Source organism: Acinonyx jubatus, chromosome B1 (assembly GCF_027475565.1).
Source record: "Acinonyx jubatus isolate Ajub_Pintada_27869175 chromosome B1, VMU_Ajub_asm_v1.0, whole genome shotgun sequence".
NCBI classification, from domain to species: Eukaryota; Metazoa; Chordata; class Mammalia; order Carnivora; family Felidae; genus Acinonyx; species Acinonyx jubatus.
The window spans coordinates 10,537,150-10,553,717 of NC_069382.1; the positions used below are offsets into that span (position 1 = coordinate 10,537,150).

The 16,568-nt window shown below is 35.3% G+C and overlaps 1 long non-coding RNA gene across 2 annotated transcripts; it reads left to right on the forward strand.

Annotated features, from left to right (window-relative positions):
- The first annotated feature begins 6,089 nt into the window (after positions 1-6,089).
- LOC128314315 (uncharacterized) lies at positions 6,090-16,349 on the forward strand. 2 transcript variants are annotated; one of them, XR_008295820.1, is made up of 3 exons: positions 6,090-7,928; positions 8,712-8,873; positions 15,640-16,349. It is a non-coding gene; the product is annotated as an uncharacterized LOC128314315 (long non-coding RNA). The 2 variants fall into 2 exon arrangements; XR_008295821.1 differs by having other exon boundaries at positions 6,093-7,928; positions 15,714-16,349.
- Positions 16,350-16,568: the final 219 nt, after the last annotated feature.

Below are 16,568 nucleotides of genomic sequence, written 5' to 3' on the forward strand. Positions count from 1 at the left end.
GGAAGATTTGTGTCCTAGGTAAGAAATATTATCTACCACCCAAGTCAGAGACCATGACGTTGATGCCCAGTTGGATACCAGAATCACTATGATTTCCCATGGCATGTCTTCCTCAGTGGGAGTGTTTATTGTGGCTGCACCTGCCCCAGTTCCTCCATTTTATATTGAATATATATGGCACCTAATTTTTTCTGTTTTAGTTCATAGACCTCTAGATGAAAAGAGACCCATGCTGAGTGGATGATGAAAATATCAGTCATTACTCAAGTTCTTGAACCTTTAGGTAGACCCAGTGAGTAATGGACTTTGAGTACTATTTGTTAAAGGGTGTAAACAGATTTGGTATATAGGGAAAAGGATACACTGAGTATTTAGTGATAAGAAATTCAGACTGTAGTCATAATTAGTGTTCCCCCTAATATGCAAATTCCCATCTAGGCACATATGACCATCCCTACCACCTTAAAGTCAAATGAAGCCATTTCATTTTACATTAATATGAAAATAATTGGCATATGCTTCTTTCAAATGCATTCCTTGTGCATTGCTTTCTTGTGCATTCCTTATACTTTCTTTTCTTCTGCTATGCTTTCTTTGCCTTCTGCAATGGTCCAGGTGGTGGCTGTTCTTCAGCTGAGGTTCAAGAATGAAGACACTATGGAGGGACAACCCTCAGTAAATCTGAGATGCACATACAGCTTGAATGAGAAGTAAGTCTGTGTTGGTTTTTTTCTTTGTTTAATGTGTATTTTTGAGAGAGAGAATGCTAGGGAGGGACTGGCAGAGAGAGAGACAGAGGCAGACAGACAGAGCGAGAGACAGAGAATAGGAAGCAGGCTCCATGCTATCAGTGCAAAGCCTGATGTGGAGCTTGACCTCATGAACCATGAGATCATGACCTGAGCCAAAGTCAGACACTCAACCAGCTGAGCTACCCAGATGTCCCAAGTCTATGTGGTTTTAATCACTAAAGTTTGGAGGGTCTTTATTACTAGTGCATGGTCTAGACTGTACTCCCTGACACATTTTATACTATTGATTTGATGTGAACCCACTGTAAAGTGCTCATAAGTTTTGTATCAGTGGACTATCCTACTACCTGTTGGGATCTTTAGAATATCCTCATCAAATTGGAATAGCTTTAACATAAACAACCTTTTAGATATTTGAGGGAAAATTACTACCTTAATTATAGATGGAATATTAAAACTAAAGGAAATTTGGTAAGTATTTGACTACTGGATTGGTAATAACTGACTAAGCGTGTAAGCAATGACAGAAAAAAATACTTATTTTACTGTGTAAGCATCAAAAAAGTTTTACTCCTGTATGTAATAAAATGACAAAAAAAATGTAACAGGCAAGAATTTGAACCAAATACAACAAAATGCTAATATCTTTATTAGTGAAAACAGAAGATAAACACTGGGAGCTCCACAGAAATCTTAGTAAAACTAAGAACAATTCAGAAGAGACAAAATGTAAATGAATATTAAATACTGAAGGTTAAATATGAATATTAAAAGTTGGGTTAATGAATAATTGTAATCCAAATGAAAACAATGAAATTCCACGTTTGATGTATAAAAATAGGCAATATCTTAGATAGGCATCCCCACATGCTAGAGAGGGCTCTTTTAACCAAAGCCAATTTGACAGTTATATGTGATTTGTTTTTTAAAATAATATTTATGAACTTGTAATTTTATATCTAGAAATGTCCTTAAAGAATAACTGTAATCATTTAACACACACACACACACACACACACACACACACACACACACAATTTGTGGGTTACCTAGGTGGCTCAGTTGGTTGGGCATCTGACTTGATTTCGTGAGTTCGAGCTCTGCCGATGCACTGACAGTGCAAAGCCTGCTTGGGATTCTCTCTCTCTCTCTCTCTGACCTTCCCCAACTTGTGCTGTCTCTCTCAAAAAAATAAATAAAATTAAAAAAAAAAAAACTTAAAACTTTTTTTTCACCATTGTGAAAAAAGATCTTCATCATTGCTACCTTAATAGTTTTAAACAACTAAAAGCAACATAAAAGTCCGAAAGAATTGGGGCACCTCAGTGGCTCAGTCAGCTAAGGGTCCAAGTCTTTATCTCTGCTCAGGTCGTGATCCCATGGTTAGTGAGTTCCAGCCCCAAGTCAGGCTCTGCACTGGCAGTGTGGACACTGCTTGGGATTCTGTCTCTCCCTCCCTTTGCTCTGCTGCTAGTGCTTGCACTCTGCTCTCTCAAAATAAATAAATCAACTTTAAAAAAAGTCCAGAAAAATGGAATTATTGAGTAATTTATGCTATGTCTTCATAAGGGATCATGCAGTTTTTAAGTTGTGTCTATAAGAATTTGGAGAAAACCTGAAAATTCTTATATAAGATTATATAATAAAAGATTATATAAGAATTTTCAGGTTTTCTCACAATTCTTATATAATCTTTCATTAATAGCAGAATATATAATTAAACACAAAATATGAAAGTCTTAGCTATATTTTATCCTTAGAGTGAGGATTATATATAACTTGAATTTTGTTTTTCCACTGAGTATTATCAAAACTTTCTCTTAAGCTTGAATTAGTTCCTTAGAATAGAAATATAAGCAAAAACCCATTAAGTCTTTTGGAAAAAAGGAGGGAAGAAAAAAATGAATATTATTAGTTAAATGGAAAATAAAAATCTGTGGCTCTTATTTATTTCTAAATATGGGTCACTGACAATAATAAGGAAATAGCAAAATGTGCATGTGCTAAAAATTAACCAGAAGAAATATGGGAAAAAGTACATCCTGAAGACCAGCGATATTCAGAGACACATCCTTTTCCTGCGAGCTTCTGAATCACATAGATTGGGAAATGTCACTCTACTACTATGGTTGTTTCTTGAGGGAAGTTTAATGTTCTTTCTGAAAAAGAAACGTACTTCCTTAAAAGTGTCTGTAAACCTAATATAAATGTCCTAAACACTTTACTGTTCATTTAATTTACATGTACTTTGAAGCAGGAAGGAAAGGTAAAAGCTTTTTAAAAAAGTATTAACTTCATTTTGTATCACTCAATTTTAATAGATGAGTATGTAATCCAATGAACATAGGATAGTTAATATCTTGTGTTGATTATGCTTAACATATGCATTGCATCAATATAAAAATGAACTTAATTAGGAAAGGAATCTAGTGTCAAGATCACTATTTTTGTGAACTGTTTCCTATAAAAATCAATGAAGATTAATTTGAAAAGAGTATTGTAGGTATCTAATTACACTAAATATGAACTGCTCTGACAAAAGGAAGCATTTTATCTACAGGTGAAAAAAAGTGTAGTAATTAAATTCGGCATTTACTTCTGAAGTTTTAAGTTTTTCTAGATACTTTTGCAAAATATGGTGTATGATTTACATTACTGGTTTTAAGATTTGCATTAAAAATAATGGAATAACTATCACATTGATAAATCTATGGGGAAGAATCTTCTCATCAATTATTTTACAGTTTCACCTCATTTTTTTTTAAATTAGAAATGACCTTAGAGGTCACATGATGAGATGAAGGAGGTGAGGCTAATTTATTTGTCAGAAGCTACACTGCAAATTAAAATTCAATGTGGTGTGGAATTCAGACGCATTATAGTTTGTCCAATCTATAAAACTAACATAAGTTTTTAAAGAAGAAAGCAGTATGCACATTTTTGTAATATCATAATGTTAATAATGTTTTATATAATGTTTCTTGGTCTTTAATAACGTTTGTTGAAGTCAGGTAAACTGAACTGCTTTAAAATCCATTTTAGTATTCAGAGTAATTTCTTTTGGAATCATTGTTAGGGTAATGTTCATGATTTCAGTAGATAAGAATAAAATCTACATGTCTGCAGAGAAACACAAAAACGTTCAATGTCTGTAGTGTCCACAAAGTTACATCAAATATCAATCAATTTGGGGAAAAATCTATTAGAAAAGAAATATTGTTCAGTATTTTTGAAAAAAGGATTATTGGATTCTCATGTTAGTCTTTTGCACAAATATGTATATGTCTACAAGCTGTTTCATCATTCACAAATATTTTAACATGTAAAAATACAAATTAACCTTTAATCTGGATGTTAGGGATTTTTCTTCATTTTGTTAATGAAAAGCAGGATCTGATTCACTACTATGGATAGATATTTGCTGATTGGATTAGATTAAGCTATCATCTTTCCATGAATAACTGAAGCCAGTATGCATAAAACCACATGCTGTATCTACACACAAATTGACCAAAGTGAGTAATGAAAATGAAATATTTTCAGAGGCATACAAATATTCTATTCTTGAATATTTGTATAATATTTATTATCTGGGGAAATCAAACATCAAGTCTCTCTTCCACTGAGAATATGTAGACTGGCAGTTTACAAAGTTATGCAACATATAGACATTGAAAAAAGCGTAAATTATTGGATTTGAATCCTAGTTTTGAAATTATTGACTCTGTGACATTTCCAAGTCAATTAATTTCTCAAAGTCTTCATTCCCTCATCTATAAAATAGAGGTTAAGGTATGGAGTTGTTGTAAAGAGCCAATGAGGTACTACACTTAAATACTTAGCAACTTTGCTGGCACAGAACAAATTCTCAATTCTCAATAAAGTTTGTCAGTTATATTTCAAAAGTGACATTCATAAAACCACTTAGTATACCAGAAGAATGTTAACAGTATAAACATCTTACTGGCTGAAAAGCAGGGAAAACAAGTGGCTAATCATCTATAAAATGGAAAGAACGATGGGAGAAACAGACAATTCCATGCTTTATGACGACAATATAAAATAAGTCACGTGTTACAGTTCACTTGGCTTAAGCTATTTATTCACATTTCTTCAGCCTTTACCTTCTCCCAAACAGATTAATCTAAAATTTGTCTATACTTAAAATTCACTTTTCTACAGTTTTCAACCACCCCTCCGCAAGTTCATCTCCTGTTTCACGTATCCTATTTTTAGAGGCCATCGCATTGTCCCGTCAAATGTAACTCTATCTGTATGTAACTATGAATCTCCCTGATCCCAGGCTAACACCTAAGTTGCCAAACAAAAGCATCTGAAAACAGAAGAAGAGGCAAAGATATATAACCCACATTTTAAACCCACTAACTCAAGTGTGAGTATCTAAAATTGTGCCATTGTTCAGTTGATCTCGCTCACCTTTTGGGACTGAGAATGTGTTTGAGGTTCTGGGTTGGAACAGGTATCAGAATTTCCCAAAAATCTGAGTTCAGGGGTGTGAAATGGATGACGTGAGCAGTACTAGGAATTCCAGCACATCTGTGTTGAAAGATGTACAAGGTGCTGCCATCCTGTGCCTGGCCTGGAGCAGGTGTCACATCAGCACATACTGGCCTCTGACTCTTCACACAGACACAGCCAGCAGGGTCAAGCAAGGAGAATTGGCTACTGCTGTGTCAGCCAGAATGCGACATTTCTCTTCACTTAAAAAAATCATATTTTCATACCTCTCACGCAAAAATAGCAATAATTTATAAAGAAGGACAGTTAAGTTATTTTCTGTTTCACAGTTGTAATGCTGCTAGATTTTATTCACGGTCAGTTTAAAACTCACATGTAAAAATAATCATGGGTGTTTAAGATATTTAAAATATGTTTATGGTTACAAAAATGAGGAGGACAGAAAAAGGTAAAGCAATGTCCTGTGGAAATTTTTCTATCTTTTTTATTAAGTTTATTTGTTTATTTTGAGAGAGAGAGATAGAATCCCAAGTAGGCTCTGCACCATCAGCACAGAGCCCAACGCGGGGCTCGAACTCAAATCCCATGAGATCATGACCTGACCTGAAATCAAGTGTCAGATGCTCTTGTCAGATACTGAGCCACCCATGTGCCCCTATTTGTAAATTTTTCTATGGAATATAGTTATGATTGCCTCCCATCATAAAGGAAAAGCAGTCCATAGTGAATATTTTGGTTTAACAATTAACAAGAGATAAATGTGTACTGGTCTGCAATGCTGGACAGGAAAAAAAAAAACAACTTTGTTTTATATTATTACACACTTCTAATTACTAAGGGAGATTATACATGTGTCAATTTCCCCAATGGATTTTAAGAAGAAAAGAACTTCCAAGAAGTGAAGTCAGTATTTTTATTTTTTCAAATTTTCTTTTTCTTTTTTTCTTGAGAGAGAGAGAGAGAGAGAGAGAGAGTGGGAGAGGGGAAGAGTGAGAGAAAATCTTAAGCAAGCTCCATTCTCAGCATGGAGTCTGATGTGGGGCTTGATCCCACAGCCCTGGGATTATGGCCTGAGCTGAAATCAACAGTCGGAAGTTCAACCAACTGATGCACCCAGGCACCCCAAATCACTATTCTTAATGGACCAGCCTTGGAGGAGATGAACCACCTGGAGCAGGAGTAGTGGGTCTAGGAGCGATGGTTTGGGAAGTAGTAAGAGTTCAGCATCGCAGCTGCAATGCACAAATTGATGTTTAGATCGTGCTGTGAAACCCAGCAATGATCCAGGATCCAGTGGTATTACCAGGTTAAGTAAGTCACCCAGGATGACACAATCAGGAAGTGTTAGAGAAGGAACAGGCACTAGCACGGTGTGACCAGAGGCCATCTGGATTTAGAGATGCAATATCAACTCCTGATAGGGTATCCTGCCCCACTTTTAGACAAGTTAGGAAACAAATGATTCTTGTTTTACTTTTTAAAATGTTTGCCTTCCTCCCTCTTCCACTGGTCAACAAATAGCTTGAATGATTAAAGAGATTGGTGCTGGGGCGCCTGGGTGTCTCAGTAGGTTGAGTGTCCGACTTCGGCTCAGGTCATGATCTCACAGGTCAAGATCTCACTTTGTCTGCCTCTCTCTCTGCCCCTCCCCTGTTCATGCTTGCTCTCTCTCTCTCTCTCTCTCTCTCTCTCTCTCTCTGTCAAAAATAAATAAACGTTAACAATGTTTTTTTAAATAAATGAGGAGGTTGGTGCTAAGTGGGCTGCATTTGTTCAGGGCCAACAGGTGGCTTAGGAGCAACTGGAATAGACTGGCTCAGAAAGTATTCTGCAATAACGAATAAGATGCAATTCAGTTCTTTCCCCCAAATTACAGTGTTGATTAAAAAAAAACTGCCACAGCTCCATTTTTAAAATATATGCTCTAAACTGTTTTCTGCCCTTTAGTCTACCTTGCAAGGCCACATGCAAGCTACAAAAGAAAGCACCTTCTATATAGCAATAAGCAGGCACTTAGAAGCTCAGTGAAAGATCATACAGTTTCCTAGTGGACAAAGTACTTAACTCCATTAGTGCCATAGGCTGATTAAATCACCCACATTACATTTCAACGGGGTTTCAGCCAATTAAGCCAGCTCAATTCATCTCTGCTTTCTGGGGTCATAAAGACATTTAGAAACAAATTTACGATCTGGCCTGTTAGTGAAATGACTTGTGGAGTTGTTTTTAAATCAGAGTGACTAAATTAATAATTAAAAAAAAAGTTTAAAATGATCTGAACTGGGTATTTTTTTAATATTCAAAGCCATCATGATACGACCTTAATTACATTCAGCAAATGCTTTTTTCTTTCCTTCTCTAAGCAGACTTAGAAAGCACTGAACTGAGAAACCAACCAACTGGAACAGAGGAAGAAATAAGCTGAATTCATTTTCAGTCAGGTGACCCCATTGTGGAACTATCTTCTTAGAGCATTCAGTTCCCCTGAATGATAATTCTACCAGGCAGCTCACAGGAGAGGGCAGATTTGATCCCTAAAGTAACATGCATCTAGAAAATACAGTTTAGCCAATTAGGTTGTTCAATTTCTAGAACTGTGCAGATACTGCTTCTGATATCTCTGCCCCTGATTCATCAAGTCCACCACAGAGATCATCTATCAACAGACCTTTGCTGAAAATGAAAACAACTGACAAGGTATGGGTAAAAAAAATGTATATATATATATATATATAATATATCAGTGGACAGTGGCAAATGCTACATGAATAAGTAAATTTCTATGTCATTATGCTGGAAAGAACCATAGATTTTGATTGTCTCCAATACATTTTACAAAGGGGTTAGAAATATTTTGTATTTAAGAAGACTTGACTACTTTTTGATGAGAAAAACTATTATACAAGATAGATTATTTTTTATCATAAACTCACTATCAGAAATTTGAACATGGTTACATCTTGGTTCAATCATTAGAGCACCTCATGCTTCTAAATAATCATGGGATTCAGGAACCATCCTTGGTGGTCTTAAAATACATTTGTTTCATAATTGTAGATAACGTTTGTCTGCTTATTATTAGACACATTAGTATCCGTAATGGCTTAGACAAAATAGGATTTGTTGTTTAGTTTTTCCCTCTTTCTCTCTCTCTGATTTTCTCAAATGAGAGAGAATATAGAGAGAGAGAATGAGAGAGAGAAAAAGTTATCTAACTCTCCAAAGATAGGAGATGCAGGCTGTTATAAAGGCTCCATTTGAAAAATTCGTCCAAGGACCGATCATCTTCTTAGTGGTCCATCATTCCTGTGTGGTTTCTCTCCGAGCCATTGTGCGGGATGGCAAACCCAACGATTCTGCATTTCAGCCAGCAGAAAAAGGACAAGGGAAACAGGGAAGATGCCCCTTACTTTTAAGAATACAGTTCAGGAGATGCGTATTTCACTTGCATTAAATGTCATTTGCATAACTTATTCATAGGAAGTACTTGGCTCCAGAGGCCTATGGATAATGTTGCAGTTTCTGGCCGGCTCAGTGTTCAGCTTAAACAACTACTATCATGGAAAAAAAAGGGAGCATAAATATCTGGACACAACAAGCAAGCTGCACTGTAGATGGGAAGTATAAAATGGCCTGACACAGGTAAGTAGCAAGAAAAGATGCTCCAGGATGTCCGGGTAGGAGGATTTCACACAGTATAGGGTTTGGGGACTTTATTCGTATCTAGTCTCTAGTAATGAGGTGTTGGAAAGTGCATCTTCTAATAAAGCCACAATTGCAGTGCTCCACAGACTAACCACCAACAAATGCAAACTGACACTTCCGAAATGGATTAATTGCATATCAACAATCTCCTAATGGCTTTCATCCTTTCTATCACATTTGACCTTGCCTTTTGGAGGCATTTGATAAATGATGAATTATTCATTCTAGAACTTGATCCTTGAACAACTAAACTACTTCCCGGAAGCAAATATGGATGTGTATTAGAGCCTCAGAATCAATCAATTATTCATTGATTGTATGACTTGTATTTGCCTAGTGTGTGCCAATCTCGAAGTTAGGCAGTGTGTGAGATATAAAAATAACGGAATACATGGCCTCTGACCTCAGAGGACTTACATGCAGAACGAAATAAATACTAAACAGGATGTGGTCTGGGGTTATTACGTGTGGCTATATTAGTGTCTATCTTCAGGGTCTTCCATGAAGCCCTCAGTCTGGGCCAAAATACAAACTATCTCCAGAGCATGTGGGAGGAAATATGACTGACACAAACAAAAAATCTGAAAATAAACAACAATGAAGAATTTGGTGGTAGTGAGGGAAAAAGAAAATCACCACGGAATCGCATTCTAGACTACAATTTTAATACACTGTTATCATCATGCAGGAAGAAGCGAAGAAACAATAAATAACTCAGATGTGAGTACCTTGGAGGGTTACTAGTGGGTAGAAGAAATAAAATGAGTAATCACATGCCAGAAGTGTAAGAGGGGAAAAAAATGGAATAAGGGAAAGGGAAACTGGAGGCAAAGATTACTGTCTCAGAAGGGGGAAGAGTGTGAGACCCAGAATAGTTGGTCATTGAATCAGTTCCAACTCAGGGGAATGAACAGAAGAGAAATTCATGTTTGGACTTTGTGAACGTGGTAAGTGTTGACCCACTGAAGGGTGCATTCTTGATGCTAGAAACTGGCAAAACTTTGAAAGTCCGGAGTCTAAGAGAACCCTCTTCCTTTGAAGTTACAGGTAATCTTTTAAACATTTTTATGTGGAATAATTATATGCACATGGTTTGGTATCTCAAGGAAGTACCAGGAGTCTATTGTAGATAAGTTTTATTCTTTGGCTAAAAGTCAACAGCTGACCTCAACATTCTATAGAAATACCATGTGACAGAGAAAGCAAAGGGCACTTCTGCCAAGTGGTAAGTTTAGAGGAGACTTTAGTCTTGCCCTTTTGCTACTCCTCCTGAGTTGTTCCTTAATTTATGTATTGCTTTATATGTAACATTTGGCATGAGTTCTGGTATAGCTAGGGCAGTGAGTTTAAGATAGAAGTTGTTTGACTGCATTCTGGGTGTTATGATTGAGGACAGGGGTCTTGGAGGCAGATGTATTAGCTATCACAGAGATAGGGGTGACCATTTGAGAGAGAAGAGCATAGAGCGATGATGAGGAAGACAGACAGTAAATAAGATAAACGTGGTTAAGAATCTCACTGGAAAATTAGCTCACAATTTCTCAGTGTGTAGCAAACCCCAGGGTTATTTGACTTGTCTTCACTGAAGTCCCTTGAACTGGTTTTGGTCCTCATTCAGTCTGATAATAATGCCCCTCAATGGTAAAGTAACAAAGAGATACAAAATTTAAAATTTCTTGTTTAAGCGTTTTAAGTTCACTGAGTAAATTGTTTTTTTTTTAATTTATAAATACGTCAAATATTAATACTTCCTTTAAATACATTTGAAAAAAAAATCAGTCTCATTTTATTTGTATTTTTTTTTCATTTTAAATGTTTAATTGAGCACCTTACACATTTTCTAAACTGCGCTAACAAATTAGCATGTTAGAAAGTATTGAACTATAGTAAATCAGCGTAAAAAATCTTCTAAGGCACTAATTGTTTTTAAGTGACAACAATGTAAAAATTGAATTTAACTCATTAAAGAGGGTAACAGGATGATGAATTTTTTTCAAAAAGTATGCCATTCTTACAAAAAGAAACAGACAATCCAAACAGGCCTATATCTATTAAAGAAGCGGAATCAGTAATTAATAAGCTTGCAAAAGAGAAAGCACCAGGCCCAGAAGAGTTCACTAGTAAATTCTACCAAATATTCAAGGAAGAAAATAAATGATTTCTCTACAATCTCTCTCAGAAGACAGAAATAGTGAATATTCCCTAACTCTTTCTATGAGGTCAGCTTTGTCCTAATCTCAAAACCAGACAAAGACATCTCAAGAAAACTCAATAGCTCTCATGGGCATAGTTGCAAAAATACTTAACAAAAATATTATACATGAATATTTATAGGAGGTTTGGATATTTATAGAATTTCTATCCATAACTTCCAAAACTTGGAAGTAACTAAGATGCCCTCCAGTAGATGAAATGCTAAGCAAACTGGGGTATATTCAGACAATGGAATATTATTTTTCACTAAAAAGAGATGAGGTATCAGGCGATGACAAGACATGGAAGAAACTTAAATGCATATCATTAAGTAAAAGAAGCCAATATATAAAAGCTTTGTACTGTATGATTCCAACCATATGACATTCTGGAAAAGACAAAACTATGGAGCCAGTAAAATGATCAGTGATTGCCTACGGTAAGGAAGTGAGGGATGAACAGAGCACAGAGAGTTTTTTTTAAAGTAGTGAAACTGTTTGATATTATAATGGTGGACATGTGTCATTATTTGTTGGAACCCAAATGTACAAAACCAAGAATGAACCCTAATGTAAACCACGGACTTTGGACGATAATGACGTGTCAGAGTTTATCAGTTATAAAACATGGGCCACTTTGATAGGGAATCTGATGATGGAAGAGGCCACATATCTGTGGGGGCAGGGATATTGAGGAATATCTGTACCTTCTTCCCAACAGTCATTTTAAAAAGAAGGACAGGAGATACAGATGCGTATATAATTACTGAAAAGAAGAAAATTGGAATAAAATTGTGAATCTGCATACAAAACTGAATAATGTTCTATAGAGCAATACAATTATAACTCTGTTCTGATTTTTTTTTTTTTTTTTTTTTTTTGCACAGAAGCCCTTTGCATGATTGCAGAACAAAATTCATTTACATTGCTCTCGGAGGAAAATCTATTACATTGTTACCTATTTTCAACAAATTAACCTCTATCCTTACAGAGCTGTAAATTGAAGTAGTCAATAGTAAATAATAAGTAAAGCAAAGCTACATACCTATCGAGAATGAGATCGTATTTGGATTGGCTTGTTAGGCAAGGACATGAAATGACATAGTCATTCTTTTCTTATTTCCAAGCTTCAGATACTTATTTTTTTCCCCTAATAGTGAACCACACTCAGTGATTTAAGAAAATCTCCACATGGGCACCTGGTTGGCTCAGTCAGTTGAGTATGCAACTTTAGCTTAGGTCATGATCTCATGGTTCATGGGTCAAGTCCCTGTCGGGCTCTGTGCTGACAGCTCAGAGCCTGGAGCCTGCTTCTGATTCTGTGTCTCCCTCTCTCTCTGCCCCTCCCCCACTCATGCTCTGTCTCTTTTTCTCTCTCTCAGAAATAAATATAACAATTCTTTAAAATATAAATAAAATCTTCAAAGACTTTTTTAAACAAAATACCTGGTGGCAGCAGAAGGTGCTGGTTAACTCACCTTATTCTGTGATATACAAATCAAGTCATACAGTGTTGATTAACTACTAAGACCATAGAGCTAATTTCCATGTAACAATTTTGAAAGGGATCTAGGATTATGTTTTTAATATGCTTTATGACTTGATGAAATTATTGTAGTTGTATTGTACTTATATTACATGTTTAGGATACTGAATCTCAGACATTCATTCTCAGGTGTTATTTGCAATATCAATAAACACAGCTGAACTGCTCTCTCCAAAATTTTTTAGGTAACTCACTGATAGTAAGTGACTTCCTCCTTTTATCACCTCTAAAGGGACATTTTTATAGAACTGTTAACAGTTTTTTTAGTACTGCTTCCTAGGCCTTGGTTCCAGAAAAAAAGTGCAACCCACGTTCCTCAGTGTTGTGCTTGCCATATCTCATTAAATAAATAAAATTTTTTTCAAATACGACACACCAGAAAATTCAAACACCATTTCAACAACTGATTCATAAAACTGTGTCCTAATTTATTTTTAGGGAGAACTTAGTTTGGTTGTCCTATTTAAATAACTACTGCCGTTAAAAGTGAAAAAAAGTCAGTAAGAACATCTGTTCCTGTATTCTGAGTAATTAAAATAAAGACGGCATACAAATAAGGAAGGGAGAAAGAAGGCAGAATTACAAGGTGGGGGAGGTGTGGGGAGGAGAACCTTCAAGATATCAACAATATTCTAAACAAATGATTATAGTTAACTGTTCTTTATCAATTCATTCATTCTATTTAACTGACTTTTGCTCTAATACATACCGATTCTCTAGTCCGCTTTTATAAAATCCTCAGCACCTGTGTAAAATTATTCTAAAATTGCTCTGATTCTGGCATCTGTCTATGTGGTATCAGCTCAGAAGCCTGTACTATTAGTCCTTCCCTGAAGTAACAAGAGCTTAGATTAGCTGTTACAGTTCTGTCCGTGAAACTCTGAGCCCTGTGTGGTGGAACACATTTCTACTCTCCAGCACTTAGCCAAGTCTTCAGGATGTATGAGAGAAAAGCAGAAACCACCTATAGATGACTAGATGCCTGTGTCTAATTTACTACCCTAACCAAAAATTTCACGAATGAAAGGAAACAAATATACTCTAACATAGGTGTAATAAATGACTGGTTCAAAAAGACTTCACGAGTATTTCCCCCGAAAGAGACATTTGATAAGTAGTGAGGGCTTCCTAAATATTCATGGGTTTTCTCCAAAATATACAACCTCTGTAACATTTTATATTAACATAGCTTTACCTGAGTACAGTGAACCTTGGGAAAAATGAGTTTCTGATTTAATATGATTGCTGTTTGAATATGATTTAATATGATTCCTCTTTCCAGGAAGCCAATGCATTGTGCTAAGTAAAAAATATGGAACATACCAAAAACAATTATATTTAGCATACCACATATTATATATATTATATATATATAATTATATTATTTATATATTATATATAAATTTTATATAACATATATGATATATATGATATAGATATAGATATAGATATATCTATATCATATATGTATAGTGTAAAAGACTACCCATCTGGAAATCTTAAATGTAATTTAAATGTAAAAGACATCTTGACTTTTATTTGAATTTAGAGATTCATTTCGGAAAGACCAAATCATGAGAGTTGTCAGAGGATAATAGTTAATGTGATTAAATAATCCAGTAAGTTCTTAGAAATAGTGAAAAGCTGTAGCTTGCCTGCTATAATTTGAGAGACAGCACATATTTTCAAATATAAATATAAGAAAGTACCACAATCATAAGGAATCTTAGTTTTCTCAGAAGTGAGAAACTTGATTATTTATTTAAAATAATCAAGGATAGGGGCGACTGGGTGGTTCAGTTGGTTGAGGGACGACTTCGGGTCAGGTCATGATCTCAAGGTTTGTGAGTTTGAGCACCACATCAGGCTCTGTGCTGACAGCTCACAGCCTGGAGCCTGCTTGGGATTCTGTGTCTCCCTCTCTCTCTGCCCCTCCTCTACTCATGCTCTGTCTCTCTCTGTCTCAGAAATAAATAAATATTAAAATTGTTTTAAAATCAAAGTTAGGGGTGCCTGAGTGGCTCAGTCGGTTAAGTGTCCCACATCAGCTCAGGTCATAATCTTGCATTCCATGAATTTGAGCCCCTCAGGCTCTGTGCTGACAGCTCAGAGCCTGGAGCCTGCTTCAGATTCTGTGTCTCCCTCTCTCTCTGCCCCTCCCCTGTTCGCTCGGTCTCTCTCTCTGTCTTTCAAAAATGAATAAACGTTAAAAAAGTTTAAGTAATCAAGGCTATAAAAAAGTCAGCATAAAGCTTAGAAAACTACTCTGATGAGATACAAAATCTCTGTCAACTGGAAAAATTACAGACAGGGGAAAGAAACACTTTTACTACCTTTTGTTATGAGAAGACTAGATATTCTAAAACCAATTTATGATATTAACAAAATTTTGATCTTACAGTATTATGATCTGTAACATAATGTAATCAAGTTGTGTGTGTGTGTGTGTGTGTGTGTGTGTGTGTGTGAATAAATCTACCTAAATTGAGCTAATTTGCCAAAATTTTAGCCCAGTCTATTAAGTTTTACAGAGTCAGCATTTGCCATTATTATAAACCATGGCAAAAATAATATTCCTATCTGTCTGCCAACTTTCTATGGCCTCATATATCCATTCAAATCTTGGTTGCAGGGCACCTGCATTGCTCAGTTGTATAATATTTGATATAACAATAAAAACAGTACTTTTTAAGGAGTCTCTTTAATTTATTAAAACATTCCAAGATAGGAAATGTTTCTAATACATACAATAAGAGATAAAAGTTTCTTCTCAATTATAGATGTATAGAGCATACAGAGCTTTATATTTGGTTTTACAAATTTGCCCATGGTTTAAGTGAATGCAAAGACAACAGTCATACCAGTCTAGATCTCAAAGGCTGTCATCTTTCTAGTGAGATATAATATTGTATAGATAAACAAAAATGGCTGAAAGTCAGATCTTTTATCATCTCTTGTCTGATAGAGAATAGATCCCCATCTCTACATAACAGAGATCATCAACTGGCCAGTCAATAAATCCAGTTTTTTGATCATCAGTAACCAGCAAAGACAAATGATGTATTGGCCATGAGGAAGCCAGACCACATCCAAGCTTGGCCAATATCAGAAACAAAAGCACAAACAACAGAGAAAGAAGAATGACAAAAGAGAAAGGATCAATGACGGTAAAGTTTATTGTATTTGTAATTCATTCCAGGGACGAAAAACTCACTTGAGTCCAAGAATTCCATGTTTTAACCAATATATTTTAAGTGGCTTGGGCAATTGTATCATCTTGGCCATCTCGGTGGGACCTCCATCAACTGTCAAAGATGGTTTTCAAAAAGTTAATAACATGATTGTGTCACAAATCTAAGCATCTGTCGAAGATTTATTTAATTCAGTAATGAAGGAACCAACAATCTGGGGAAGCCAGTTGCTTAATAATTTTTATGAATTTGATAAATTTTGTTCATAAAGATGGTGAATCTGAAGATATTTTAACTCTAATAATGAGCAACAATTTAGTAAGGCTTTATTTTAAACCATTCACCAAATAAATTACTTAATTCTACATTTTAAATTGTGGTTACAGAACTATGGCTACATTGTTAACATAGCTCATAATTGTGGATTCAAACATAAACATTTGCTACTTCCATCTATATCGAATGGAATTAATAGAATTTTCATTTTATTAATGGAGTTTTCATTTCTATTGTGAATATATATAATTGTCTTTTTAAAATTCTAACTCCAAATATAGTTTTTAACTTAATGGGATACTAAAGAACACAAATGTATCTTTCAACAAAGTTTACAGATTTTTGATGTTTGCCAAAACTTGCATGCTCCCATATAAATTCTATGTAAATGATATCCAGTATAATTAAGGGTTATAACTTGAAATTT